This window comes from Dendroctonus ponderosae, unplaced genomic scaffold, assembly GCF_020466585.1.
Source record: "Dendroctonus ponderosae isolate FM_Combo_2020 unplaced genomic scaffold, Dpon_F_20191213v2 Dpon_F_20191213_1, whole genome shotgun sequence".
Classification (NCBI taxonomy): Eukaryota; Metazoa; Arthropoda; class Insecta; order Coleoptera; family Curculionidae; genus Dendroctonus; species Dendroctonus ponderosae.
This window is the reverse complement of record NW_026017110.1, coordinates 2,810,911-2,826,278: the sequence shown is the minus strand read 5'-3', so window position 1 is coordinate 2,826,278 and position 15,368 is coordinate 2,810,911. Positions and strand designations below refer to the sequence as shown.

At 36.6% G+C, this 15,368-nt stretch overlaps 1 protein-coding gene across 5 annotated transcripts in view; it reads right to left on the bottom strand.

Moving 5' to 3' along the window:
* The window catches only part of LOC109545824 (brain tumor protein), a 103,870-nt gene that overhangs the window by 5,876 nt on the left and 82,626 nt on the right, over window positions 1–15,368 (bottom strand). The window contains exon 1 of one of the 5 annotated variants that reach the window (XM_048661587.1): window positions 3,547–3,820. The exons of the other annotated variants lie outside the window; for them this stretch is intronic. The gene's annotated coding sequence lies outside the window, so the exon portion shown is untranslated. Of the gene's footprint in view, window positions 1–3,546; window positions 3,821–15,368 lie in introns of those variants that run through there. 5 annotated transcript variants of the gene reach the window in all.

The window sequence follows — 15,368 nt, the reverse complement described above, 5'->3', positions numbered from 1 at the left end:
GCACTTTGTCAATGCAAGCCTTAAAATGCTGAACTGTCCACATAGACTGTGTTCATCTAGACATTCGCTCCTTTCTAAAAATTCATAATTTCCAAATTAGGACCAGTAGCAACTTGAAAGTTTTACAATCAATAGCACACTTTTCAAGCTCCCGATCCTAAAATCCCTATCAAAATTGCTACAACCATGATTTTTTTACGAGCTTAGTAAATCCAAGTCTCAAAAACAAAGTTTCCACTCAGATGTTTCAAAATTCCCAACTTCCAAAGTACAGCGACTTCAAACTTGAAACTTTTCCCATATACAGCAAATACTCAAAGCTTTAAATATAGTACTTTTCATTAAGAGTGCCCTTAAACTCTGGTTTTTGGGCACTTTGTCAATGCAAGCCTTAAAATGCTGAACTGTCCACATTGACTGTGTTCATCTAGACACTCGCTCCTTTCTAAAAATTCGTAACTTCCAAATTAGGATCAGTAGAGAGTTGAAAGTTTCACAATCAATAGCACATTTTTCAAAGTCTGGATCCTAAGATCCCTATCGAAATTGCTCTAAATCTCAATTTTTTACGAGCTTAGTAAATGCAAGTCGCAAAAACAAAGTTTCCAGTCAGATGTTGGACACCTGCATTTAGAAAGATCGCAAAAATGAGAATTGCATGCAATTATACTGAAAATTACAGCATTTGAAGCTTTATGGATTAGTTGCATCTCGCAAAACTTTTAAGTTGGCATTTGTGGTACCTACTTTGAAATTTGTGAGTTTTAAAAAAAGTGCCAACATCTGCAAAAACCTTCAGATGCTTCGATTTGTTTCAAATCTGCTGGTAAATAAAACAGTTTAAAACGATTGCCGAATTTTCGTATCTGAACGTCTCAACAATCTTCAACAGCCCTTCAGTAGTTAACATTGCCACTACGAGCCTCGAGATTGAAGAAATCGAGACAAGATGAGGCAATTTAGCCATTCGAATGAATCTTTGAATGAGTCTAAAAATAGTCTCGAATGATATCTTTTAGAAAAGACTAAGCGGCAAAAACTTCGCAAAAATTGCTTCACGATGACTGAAAAAACCACTCACAAAACGCACTAAAAAAGTCATACAGACTCAATACCTAAATTGACTAGTTTCTGGGGACATTGTTGCGACATAGGCGGTGAGGACAAACGAATTTCTAAAAAAATGGACGAAAACTTTCCCGGCAAAATGCCTACAAAAGTACCGTATGAAAAAAATACATAAAAGCCAAACTTTTTACAAAAATTTGGAAATTTCCTGATGACGACTCAAAATCGAAACTTTCCTTACTTACTACATAAATGAGTCGCTCAACAAAATCCATTCAAAAGTCACTTTCTAGCTGGACCAGTTTAGGAAGAAATAGCGGTCAAACAACTAAGTTCAAACAAAGTTCTGATTTTTGGTAGCTTAGTAAAATCGGTCATGTCTTTACCCAACTGCGATGTCTCTTCATTAAAAAATTAAATCTTTCCAACTAAAGCCTGTAGCGATTTGATATTTTCACCATCTTTAGAAGACACTTGACTCTACAGATTCTGAAAGTTTCATGAAATTCGCTCAAAGTTCTGATTTTTTGGTAGCTTAGTAAAATCGGTCATGATTTACTCAACTGCGCTCTCTTCTTTAAAAAATTGAATCTTTCCAACTAAAGCCTGTAGCGATTTGATATTTTCACCATCTTTAGAAGACACTTAACTCTAAAGATTCTGAAAGTTTCATGAAATTCGCCCGAGATTTGATTTTTTCTGTCAACATACAATTTAGTTAAAGTCTTCAGACTTTCTTGGATCTTTGGAAGACACTTGACTCTTAAAATTGTGAAAGTTTCATAAAATTGGCTGGGAGTTCTGATTTTTAGCAGCTTTGTGAAATCGGTCTCTAAATGAATGTTTTTGCTCAATTGCACTCTTTTCTATAGAAATTTTAATCTTGCCAACTAAAGCTAGTAGCTGTTCGAAATGTTCACCATCTTTAGAAGACGCTTGGTTCTAAAGATTATGAAAGTTTTATGAATTTCGTTCAGAGTTCTGATTTTTGGCAGCTTAGTGAAATCGGTCTCAAAATGAATGTTTTTTTACTCAACTGCACTGTTTTCTTTAAAAATTGTAATCTTCCTAACTAAAACTAGTAGCTGTTTGATATTTTTACCATCTTTAGAAGAGACTTGACTCTAAAGATTCGGAAAGTTTCATGAAATTCGCTCGGAGTTCCAGCTTAGGAAAATCGGTCCCAAAATGGATGTTTTTACTCAACGCTTTCTTCCTTCAAAAAATTGAATTTCCCAGCTAAAGCAGGAGCGATTGAAGAAAAAACAGACGGAAATAGCACTGTCCTTCTTATGCATACTGTAATATTTTCCTTCATTGCAAAGAAATGTTTTTCTTAAACTCACGCGTTCTCTTATTTTAACACAGTTTGGTACATTCAGGAACTACTTTGGTGTTTTATTTTTTTATTTATTATAGTATTCATTTATGAAGAAAACTAAACCAACATTACAAAAAAAACAGCAAAAAATCACCTGAAAATTCTAAAATAAACATCGACTCAAAACAGCGACAGAAGAGGATGCGTTTCAAACAGGATAAAGCAGCGATACTAAGCTAGCCAAGTTTCCTGTTGCTGCCTGAAACTTGTTGACAGCTGCGGAAAAACAGCAATAGTCGGACTTTGATCGATTCACTCAACAGCTACAGCGATTTCAGCGACTATTTTATATCAGTGCGACTGTTCGTGCAAACACCCCCAATGACAAAAATCCATCATTTCGTGAAAACACAAACGGGAACGGGAGAGAGACGGAACAATGCGACAATGGGTTTCCTGATGGGGAAGTTTGTGCTTCGAGAGGGCATCGAACGGACGGAGGCAATGTTGTCACAACTTAATTGTTTTCCTTGTCTCAGTGAAAATTATTTTGTTTCTATTTTCATCAAAACTTCACTCTGTTGACTGTTGTTCACAGCTCTATTTCAACTGGTCAAAATCGAACTGAATCAAATCGCCCTACAGCCACCGGGCCGTAGCTCTTTGACAAACTTCCCCAAGCCGTGCGAAAGCCAAAGTGCATTTTAAAGCGTTTTTTTTGCGCAAAATGGACCAAAAACTGCTAAAAAGATGTTGGTGGGCAACAAAGTTATTTCTTGAGGTAGTATACCCGGTGCAAGCAGGCAAAAGATCAAGTTGGCCTGTTGGAATCAACTGAATTTCCCAGTGAAGGTTTAGAAATTACTTTGGAATTGTTTGTGCTGCCAAGACCCGAACATTCATGGCACATGAACGCAAATGTGAAAGGAAATGTAAACTGAGCAAACAACAAACATGCCATGAAATAACTTTTTAGATCGAACCGAAATTTGCAAAATTCGAATTTATAGCCGATAAACCGCAATCTGAGTGGCCCATCCCAGAACGTTTTAAAGGCAAAGAGCCTTAAGATAAAACCAACATCAGACGGGATAAGCCATACTGCAAATATTTGATGAACCGTCTCTAGTAGGTAAACGTAGATGTTATGAACTTACGCTTTGACTTCGAACATCTTAAATCCAGGCGCCGTTAAAATTTACGATTCCGCCACATCAAACGTTCGCGGCCAAATATTAAATTTAATTCAACAATTTCAGCACGGTTAACAAACACTGAACGATCGTTTATGATACAAAAATCAACAGCAAATAATTGCGTATCGAAGAACACTGCGAAAACAAGCGTGGAAACTCGCACGAAAACAATGGAACAAGTAATCACGATCGGGTTCCGAAATAAAGGCACGAACGATCCAGAGGAGCAGGAGTTACTGAACGCACTTGGGCAATCCAGCAGGAAACAATTGAACGATGAATCAGAAGAGACGGCGGCGCATGAGGGTGGGAGCTTAGGGGATGGTCGACGGACCCTTCAAAGGTTCGAATGGGGGGCCAGACCATGGGAAACTCCACAATGGATGGAATTTTCCCTGAGACTTGGCTGACTGTGTAATTTACCGATTCGTTTTCTTTATTTTCTTTGGGCGAGTGTCTGGCTGGCAAACGTTCAGTTGGAATAAAGTAACAAAGAAAAAACGAGTTGAATCACCCATGGAGTTCATGCTTTGTTTCCCGATGATTTATTAATAAAAATTCACTATTCCCGAAATAAACACACTGGGGTACACGGTTTTTTTTTTCATTAAACTGCAGGAGTTGCGAGATTTATTCCGTCACTTAGCCCAGAGCTTAATTCCAGTGGAAACCTGCCGATGCAAAATGCTCTATTCAAAAAATACATTGTGTATAGAGCGACGTTTGGCGTTTTCCTCAAAGGTCACGAGTTTTCCAAACGCGAAACTTTACTGTTATGTAAATGGGTTTATTCAGCTGGAAACGGCATTTTTCATGATTTTTATGGAAAACGCCGTAAACGAAACATGAAGCATTAGAACAGGCAGATGCATAAAACGCTGAAATCCGCCCATGTTAAGTTGCGATTAAAAATGAAACTGGGAAATAAAGAAAAGCGCAACAACGCTTTACTGCTCAGACGTTAAAATGAACGCCCTAAACCAGAAGCAATTAAAAAAATGTTAAAATTTAATACAGAAAATTATTGCGCAATATTTTATACGGCGCTAGTGTTTAGAAGACAATGGGGTCTAAAGATTCTAAAAGTTTCACCAAACTCGGAATCGGAATTCGGATTTTTGCCAGCTTGGTAAATATCAGTCTTAAAATGGATGCTTCACTCAACTGCGCTCTGTTCTTTAAAAAATTGAGTCTTCCCAACTAAAGCAAGCAGTTGTTTAATATTTTTACCATCTTTAGAAGACACTTGACTCTGAAGATTCTGAAAGTTTCATGAAAATCGCTCCGAGATTTGATTTTTTCCTTTTGTTTTAACTCAAGTGTGCTCTCTGCTTTAAAAAATTGAAATTTTCCAACTAAAGCCAGTAGCGATTTGATATTTTCACCAACTCTAGATAACACTTGACTTCAAAGATTCTGAACGTTTCAAGAAATTCGCTCCGAGATTTCATTTTTTCCAGCTTAGCTAAATCAGCCTGAAAATGAAAGTTTTAGCTCAAATGAGCTCTTTTCTTGAAACATTTGAATCTTTCCAACTAAAGCCAGTAGCTGGTTGAAATTTTCACTATCTCTAGAAAACACCTGACTCTAAAGATGGTGGAAGTTTTATGAAATTTTTATGAAGTTTTTAAAAAAAATTACAGCTTACCAAAAGGTTTCAAAATGAGTGTTTTTACTCAACTGCGCTCTTTTCTTTAAAAAAAAATTGAATCTTCCTAACTAACGCCAGCAACTGCTTGAAATTTTTACCACCTTTAGATGACACTCGGCTCTAAAGATTCTCAAAGTTTCATTATCATCAGAAAATATTTCACATCAGAAATTAGTGGACGGTTTTTTTGTGCAAAAACGAAAACACGCAAATGTGGTGGCGTGTCGATCCAGGGTTTTCAATACAACAAACAACCATTTGTGGTGGTTTTATTGATTTTATAGGCATTTTTGCTTGAAAAAAATGCAACCCTTCTGTTTGAAAATGTCGCCCAAACCAACCATAGCCAAGCCATACTAAAAAAAAACATTAGTATGTTGAGTTTCATGAAATTCCCTCGGAGTTCTGATTTTTTATAGCTTACAAAATTGCTCTCAAAATAAAAGTTTTCCTGAACTGCGCTCTTGTCTTTAAAAAAATTGAATTTTCTCAACTAACGCCAGTAGCTGTTTGAAATTTTCACCATCTTTGGAAGACACTTGACTAAAGATTCTGAAAGTTTCATGAAATTTGCCTCAAGTAAACGCCCTAAACCTGAAGCTATTAAAAAAATGTTAAACCTTAATATAGAAAATAACTGCACATTATTTTATACGACGTCGGTGTTTTGTGTAGATAAACGAGTGAAATTTCGCGTAAACCCTGCAAATTAACAAACAAACTGTTCAACAAGAAAACCTGCCTGAAACCAATCGATTGGACCCAAAAAACAAGCAAGCGAATTTCTGAATTCAAAATTTCCAATAATTTTCGTCTCAAGGAAGAAAGGAATCACACGAACTCATGGAAAAGCACGATGAAAGCTCTGGAACCCAAAAATCGTCATTTTCGACCAAGTTTAGACAATTTTGGCACATTCGCGATCTTCAACTAACGATATTTTCCTTAATGTAGACCCAAACAATTTAAATGTGCATATTGGGGAGTTTTTTACGTCAAAAGCAATCGACTGGACCCAAAAAAACAGGCAAGTGAGATTGTGATTTTTCCAAAAAAAAATTCCCGAAATGCTTCGAATTTAATTTTTTCTTAAGGAAGCAAGGAATCTAACGAACACACGAAAAATTAGACTGGAAAAAAATCGACATTTTCGACTAATTTTTCACAGGTTCGGAACATTCGCGATCTTCAACTGACGATGTTTTCCGTATTGTAGTCCCAAACACTTTAAATGTGAGTATTGGGGAAGTTTCTTAAGTCGAAAGAAATCCATTGGGCCCAAAAAACACGCAAGTAAAATGCTGAATTTTCACCGAAAAATTCCTGAGATTCCAAAAAATCCTTCACATTATTTCTTTCATGAGATGTTGATCAATCCTCAAGGAAGCGAATAATTCAACGAAGCTTCAGACCCGAAAAAATCGAAATTTTCTACTAATTTTGGGCAGTGTTTGGCTACAGAAGAACATTCAATAATAAAAATTAAAATGAAAAATAAACGAAAACCATCACACAATAGTGCTGCATTCAAGCAATGAAAAAATCGATTTTCTACGTAAAACAAATTATTTTTCCCAATAATTTAACTTGTGTCGGATGCATTGAATACGACAAATGTTGAAAGAAGCTTCCTTTCCTTTATATATTGCATGTAATACTTATGACTAAGATACTATTGTTTAAAAGTCTAAAACACCATGCAAAGGGCAAATCCGAGAATACAAAGTAGTTTCAGTTGGAATTTTAGTGCTTTTCTGGGAAAGAGACATCAAAAAGATCAGTTCAACATTCCAAATAAAAGCTTCCTTTCCTTTTCAATTAATTTTGCATGCAATATTTATAACTTCGTTGTGTAAAAAATGAAAAACGGTTTTCAAAATCCTCAAAACGCTAATGTCTCCGAAGAAAAATCTGAAACACCATGCAAAGTGGAACTGAAAAGAGCAAATCCGAGAATATTAAGCACACTGGATTGCAATTTGATATTTCCGGACTTTGCAGAGAGGCATAATGCTAAAATGCCACCAACCCCGTTGTTCAGCTCATTTTTTCTTAAATTTATGCGGGAGAATGACGGAACCAACTTCATTTACATTCTAATTAAATTTGAAAATTAGCGCCGCTCTAAAGCCCATCTAGACTTCAAGAATTTAAGCAAAAGCCCAATTACACGTCAGTTTGTATAAAATCATTTATATACAGGGCGATTGATTAAATATGCCTTTAAGTTGAAAATAATCGAGCAGGTTAATGCAATATTAAGCAACTGTATCCCAATGGCAAACACCTGGAAAAGTGAACTTTTCCTTTAAGGAAAAGCACAGTTAAAACTTAATTAAGAGAAAGCTTGAGAAAATTGAAGTTGTAAACCGCTTACAATCACCAAGAATAAATAAGCCTCCTCTATCTCAAAGGAAGTGAAGAAAAACTCCCTAAAAGTGGCATCATTTGTGTATGCCATTAGGCACACGGTCCCAGACATGAAATTCCATATCTTTGAAATTAAAAACCCATTAAAACAACATAAACGTAGATTAAATAGAATGCGGATAACGACGCCACCTTTTACGCCTAGCCAAATCAATTTATCTTGTCATTCGATGGGCTTTAGCGGCCTTCGACGACACAAAATAGACGAACACGAAACCCCATAAGAAAGAAGAGTAATTTCCCTGCAAATAAACCGCGATCGCCGTCGAAGGAAAATAGCTAACTTGATCGAACAATAAAAGTTCAAGATTGGATCGCGATCCAACCGAGGGGCAATGCCTTTCGGTCCCTGAGAAAAAAAATAACTAGACGTGGGTCCTTCTTATGCCCCGGTTGCATTATTGGACAATTACGACGGAATTGTACAACCCGGGCAGCCCTTTTCCAGCAGGAAAATCCGACAGAAAATAGGTGGAAAGTTGTTGGCTTTGCTGGCAATCGGACACTTTAGACCAGGTTCCTGGCAAAATCCACCGTTTTCCGGTAAAAGTTCAATGCGGTTATTAATTGCAGATATTGACTAATCAGGGTTCTGTCCGCGGCAACATTTGTACGATGTCTGGTACAACAGCGCCAAGGGCAACAGCCATGGTTTGTCGACATTGAACTATGGCGGCGTGTTCAGGCCAACTACCTCTATACATCTCGGCATTTTTACCTTCCACGAAAGGCAAGCGAGAGATAGGGCAACATTAAAATTTATGAGAGCCGGAGGAGGATATTCTGCCCTCTCTTTCACCTTAAGACACTGCTTGGTGTGGGAAACGTGACGATTGCAAACAACAGCAACATAACAAAGGCACTGAAATTCCCAATAACTCTCCAATTAATTATGTATTTGCTATTGCCAAAGCCCAGTGACTTCCGAAATAATTCCCATTAAAAGAGCATTATTTTTTATGCGTGACTCCGGATTGGAGACGACGTGAACCCGGAAAAATAAATCGCAGCCATCAACACTAACTGAAACTGAAATCCGCATTTTCCGCCCCGACTGGATACGGCGAAAACTTTATTTTACAAAACGTGACATCACAATGGAAAACATGCTTTTAATTATCCGAAACCTCGAAAAGGAAAAACGGTTTTCCGTCTTTGAAAACGAACTTTATATTCTTTTGTCAGTCAAAACGTAAAAACCCTTGATGAATTACGTCTGAAGGAAAACGATTTATTGTCGGCGAGCTCTGTTTCAGATCAGCAGGCGTTTTTTTCTGTCAACATACAATTTAGTTAAAGTCTCCAGACTTTCTTGGATCTTTGGAAGACACTTGACTCTAAAAATTGTGAAAGTTTCATAAAATTGGTTGGGAGCTCTGATTTTTAGCAGCTTTGTGAAATCGGTCTCTAAATGAATGTTTTTGCTCAACTGCACTCTTTTCTATAAAAATGTTAATTTTCCCAACTAACATTTTTACCATCTTTAGAAGACACTTGACTCTAAAGATGTTGAAAGTATTGTGAAATTCGCTCCGAGATTTTAGTTTTTCCAGCTTAGCAAAATCGGTCCGAAAATGAAAGGTTTAACTCAACTGCGCTCTTTTCTTGAAAAATTTGAATCTTTCCAACCAAAGCCAGTTGAAATGTTCACCATCTCTAGGAAACACTTGACTTTAAAGATTCTGAAAGTTTCATAAAATTCGCTCCGAGATTTCATTTTTTCCACCTTAGCAAAATCAGTCTCAATATGAAAGTTTTAACTCAACTGCGCTCTTTTCTTGAAAATTTTTAATCTTCCCAACTAAAGCCAGTAGCTGTTCGAAATGTTCACCATCTTTAGAAACCATTAGAAAAGATAATCATAATGTTAGAAATTAGTGGACGGTTTTTCTGTGCAAAAACGAAAACACGCAAATGTGGTGGCGTGTCGATCCAGGGTTTTCAATACAACAAACAACCATTTGTGGTGGTTTTATTGATTTTATAGGCATTTTTGCTTGAAAAAAATGCAACCCTTCTGTTTGAAAATGTCGCCCAAACCAACCATAGCCAAGCCATACTAAAAAAAAAACATTAGTATGTTGAGTTTCATGAAATTCCCTCGGAGTTCTGATTTTTTATAACTTACAAAATTGGTAGACAAAAAGACACTTGGCTCTAAAAATTCTGAAAGTTTCATGAAATTTGCTCCGAGATTTCATTTTTTCCAACTTAGCAAAATCAGTATGAAAATGAAAGTTTTAACTCAACTGCGCCGTTTTCTTGAAAAATTTGAATCTTCCTTACTAAAACCAGTAGCTGTTTGAAATTTTCACCATCTCTAGAAAACACTTGACTCTAAAGATTCTGAAAGTGTCATAAAATTCGATCCGAGATTTTATTTTTTCCAGCTTAGCAAAATCGGTCCGAAAATAAAAGGTTTAACTCAACTGCGCTCTTTTCTTGAAAAATTAGAACCTTTCCAACTAAAGTCAGTAGCTGTTTGAAATTTTCACCATCTCTAGAAAACACTTGATTCTAAAGATTCTGAAAGTTTTATGAAATTCGCTCCCAGATTTTATTTTTTCTAGCTTACCAAAATCGGTCCCAAAATGAAAGCCACAAACTCAACTGCGCTCTTTTCTTGAAAAATTTGAATCTTTCCAACTAAAGTCAGTAGCTGTTCGAAATATTCACCACTTTTAGAAGACACTTGGCTCTAAAGATGCAGAAAGTTTCATAAAATTCGCTCCTGGTTCGTTTTTTTACAGCTTACCAAAAGGTTTCAAAATGAGTGTTTTTACTCAACTACGCTTCTTTCTTAAAAAAAAATTGAATCTTCCTAACTAGCACCAGCAACTGTTTGAAATTTTCACCACCGACACTCGGCTCTAAAGATTCTCAAAATTTCATGAAATTCCCTAGGAGTTCTGATTTTTTGCAGCGTGCCTGAACTGCCAACATACAATTTCTGAACATACAATTCATGAAATTCCCTAAAGGAAAAAATTGACTTTTTTACGTCAACAATAAACCAATTACAAGGATTATCTGCTCTAAAATTATCAGAATCGAGGGAAAATCCAATTTCCTTCCAGCTCCACGGAGCATTTTCGGAGACATTTCCATATTCGAATATTTTCCATAGCTTCATTTGGAAGTTGCTCACGTTTATTCCGTACCCAGTTATTCCATGCATGCCCAAATAAAAATCATTTTCCATAAAATAGACGCTCTAATCAGTGTCAATGTTCACAAACAAAACCCATCATTTATTGATGCTGATCTCGTGCTCTGTACGCATTTCAGTTGAAATTCCGGACATTTTTAAACGCTTTTATTTTGGATCCGCAAACGTCTCATCTCACCTTTTATATTGCCCGTCTTGACAAGCAATTAATTCCGGCGGATCCCGATGGAAATTCCCGGAATAAGCTATTCTAATCGGTTGCCTTAAATATTTTCTGTCTGTCTGGCTTGCTTCACTTTATTAATTTGATTTATCCGGCCCTGTTGCGGGCTTTCGCATCAAACCCAGCGGCTATTTTTACTCAGCAATGACAATGAATGAACGAATGAGGGAAAAAAGCAGTCGGTGACATTGAAAAGTGCGGAAAATTTGGCATTGAAAACGGACGATGTTGCAGTTCAAACGCCCGGTATTCTCGAAACCGAAGTAGGCAAAACAAACACGCGATATTTTCGTCTATTTACATTCCGAAAATACGGCGTTAAAATTTGAAAATCGTTGCTGCCAACATCGCACGAGCCAACAACCTCGCCACTTATGTTTAAATTACAAATAATTATTTTGAGGACAATCAGCCTAAAGTGGCAAAGTAGTGCTAGGCACGCTCTAATTTGCAATAAAATGCCTTCAAGTGGCGTCTAAACTTGACCAAATATTTATTCGAATCGTTGTTGAACTTCATTTTTCAAAATTTATCTTTCTTTGGAAATACTAAACGATCTCCCCACTGGATTACTGAACCGAAGCTCAGTGAGAGTGAGAAAAGTGAAACTTCTCTTCTCCAGTGGGTATTTTCCAACTCGTCGAGCTCCTTTCATTTGCTTAATAAATTGGGATTTTCAAACCTTCACTCAACTCCAATATATGGAGTTTTGCCATTATTTCAACAGTATTTTACAAATAACGCAAGTCGAAACTTCAACTGATTCTCCCTTTTGCAAATCCCTATCGGGTTTTGAATAGAATTTCACCTGTAAACAACAGGGTGAAAACCGGAATCGTTCACAATCCCAAAGCATTTAAACTGCTGAAAAACACACAAACAGCACGAATGTTTGGCTTAGTTTGCTATTCATTTCTACTGCAAATAATCATAAATTTAAAATGTCTGCCTTTAGTAGTCAAAGTATTGAGAATCAAAATATAAAATACATTATTTCTCAACAGGCAAAGGTTTTGAACCTCGGAAAGGATTTTATTAATCGTAAATATCCGATTGACATTTTTATTACTTTTACACGCATATTTTGTCCAAAATGAAATCAACTAAGCAGGATCGAGGAATAAATGAAACATAAATCTACTACTAAAAAATAGTGTGGACACACTAAATAGACATCCAAATCCCCAGATCTAAAGCAGAACAGCGACTAAAGAAAACGCAAAAACAATTCAAGAGGAAAACAGCTGGGAAGAAAACTGGATTAAACATTTCCAAACTAAACTGATAACATTCTCTGTGATTTTTAGTACGTTTAGTAATACATTTGGATAAATGGCCGAATCAAGTAAACGAAACACAATAATGCTTTGCAATTTTGGCACTAAAGCAACTGAACCAAAACTCTGAAAAGTATGCAGGAATTTAATAAAAAATCGTGAGAAAACAGTGGAAAGACGAACAAAAAAGAGGGGACGATCAAAATATTGTAAGAATTAAAATATGTTAGTGAGAAAACAGTGGAAAGACCAAGAAAAATTTGCAATTTTTAGATCTAAAGCAAACAGCAATATAAAATTCACAGTTAACGATGCAAACAAACCGACATCTTCCAACATCCCAGAGAAAACAGGAAAATTTGCAAGTGAAACGGAACTCATTCTCTTTGGCATCTTTAGTTCTTTCAATAACACATTTTTCCACGCTTCGGCCCTTTGAGATGTATTTTGCCAAATAGCTAGCAATATGAAAGGGAAAAGTACTGACAGTAAAAAATACATTTGCCCTAAAATTTCGAGCGTTTAACTCGTTTAAAATTTGGGAGATTTTCGCATTAAATTTTTTTCTCAAAAACGCAGCTTTGTAGCAAAAAATGTTGCTCTTGCTAAAATGTTATCAAAATGGATTTAGTGGTGATTTTTTCCATATCTAGTCCTTTGTAAGGAAAAAATATCGAAAATCAAAAAATGTTGCTCCAAAACTTCGAGCACCCAAAATAGGGATTTGGAGAAAAACATCGATGTTTTGCAAGCATCGATGTAATTCGTTTGATGTTCGATATTTTTACCATCGATGTTGCCAATTTGTGACATCGATAAAACATCGATGTTAGATCCTAAAATGAAAACATCGGACATGTGATGTTGATACTAGATAGAAAAAAAAATTCACCCGAAAAAACCTCTTTTTGCAGTCAGTTGACCGAAAAATGTGGCAACTATAAGTTGAATAAATTTAATGTCATAGTGGTAGTAAGTCGATTATTTAAAGTTATAGTGACAAAGTAGTAAAATAAAATTATTAAGTTGAAGTTAATTTGAAATTTGTATGCAATGGTAAACTATCAGAACATCGATGTTCTGCCTTCGATGTTTGCCTAACATCGAACATATTATCTTTCGACGTCAACAACGATGGCTACATTTGGACGATTTAAAATTGTATTTTTCTGCCTCGGAAACGAAGTTTTGTATCGAAAAATGCTGGTCTTAATAAAATGCGGTTTATCAAAAAAGATCTAGCGGGGATTTTTCGATAAATTGACTAATAAGGGAGCTCTGGGATTTTTTGTAAAAATTTGAAAAATGGTTTAATGCGACGGGACTTCGCTTCTTGGATTATTAATTTAAAAAACATGTGGTTTTTAGGATACGTATTTTGTCTATAAGTAGTAAGTAGCGCTATGTGAAGGAAATTTTTGGCTTGTAATTTGGGCGATTTTCACATTTTATTTATTACATCAATAGCGAATCTTAGTAGCACAAAATGCTTGATAAAAGTTTTCAAAAATTTCGCATCTCTCCCAAACGAAGATCCATGAAGAAATTTCGAGCACATCATTGGATAAAGGCGCTTAAACCCCATGAAAAAGTTAGTATTCACTTTTTTCTCAAAGTGATTAATAAGCGAGCCATGGGAGATTTTTTGGATTTTTCGTCAGATTTCAAAAATATTTTTAACCTGACGTGGACGTCCCGCTATTCTGTCCGATTGGCACAAAAACTGGTAAATGGCTCATGACAAGTTCAGTTTGTGAAAATGGTGTAATTCTGTACGAACTTGGGAGGTTCGTAGAGCTTTGAAGGACTTTCTCCCATAAGCGTGTGGGGCGCATTTGGTTTTCTCCTGCTGGGGCAACGAGGGATTTTTTGGGAAAAACTCATATCCAGCACTCTGTAAGAAAAATTTGAAAATCCAAAAATTTGGGACGAGTTTCGGATTAAAATGTTTTCTTCGAAAACCCAGCTTTCTAGGGAAAAATCTGGCTCTTAATAAAATGTGCCGGCTATCACAAAGGATCTAGTGGAAATTCTTTCAATATCCTTCGAGGCCTGTTTTCGGGGAAAAGGATAAAAAAGTAGTTTGCAAAAAGTTGCAAATTTCGTAAATTAGAAACCATAAATAAAGCTACTTCGAACACGCCCCTGGATGGAGGGTGCCAAGGTGGATAAAAATCAGTATTTCACCGAACATCGAGCAAAAAAGCGCCGACAAGAACAGTTCAAATGCCTCTTCCAGATCGCCTCTTCAAAGTGTTTGGTTCGCACACATGTTCATCCGCTTGCTACTGCTAGTGTTTATAGGAATCCGAACACGAGTGGACATGAAGTACTGTATAATTTCGCCATTGTTGAAACATGAGAACAGGCACTAATAAAAATCGTGTGCGGTTCTATAAATAAAACAATCAACTGAATCCTGGCTGGTTTACCGAACACTTCCACATACGATATAGGAAAGTCGTTTAATTCTCACGGCCAGTTTGATGCGAGGCGAGTTTGGTCAGTCGCTAGACCAGTCTTGGTAGGCAGCAGCAGTGCGTTGAATATCCTTTTCCTTTCCACATTTGGCCTTGAAATTGGCTACTTACCTCGCCAGTTACCGCACGGCTTGAAATGATTACATTTCAATTTTAATGATGTAATTTTCGAGCTTCAAGTTCAAGGACACGGCGTTGCTAGATCATAATTAAACTTTAATCGCAGCATTCAGAGCAGGTTGTTTTTTCGTTCGGATGCTGCCTTGCGAGGGGAATCAGCGCGTGAAATTCTCGTCAACCGCTTTTTTCTTCGGCGACCTCAACATTGTTTAGTCGAGTGAAAAATCGGGAAAATTCACCGGCCAATCAACATGCAACCGGATACGTTAGAGCGTCACAACTAAAGGCCGGGACACATCTATCCGATCCGACTCCGATCAGAGAACTTTCCGTCGATGACCAAATAATCGAATCAACTAGATTATCAAACTATTCCTAAGACTAAGTCCAAATGTATTAATTGGCTTTACCGTTTTTCATATAGACACTCGGA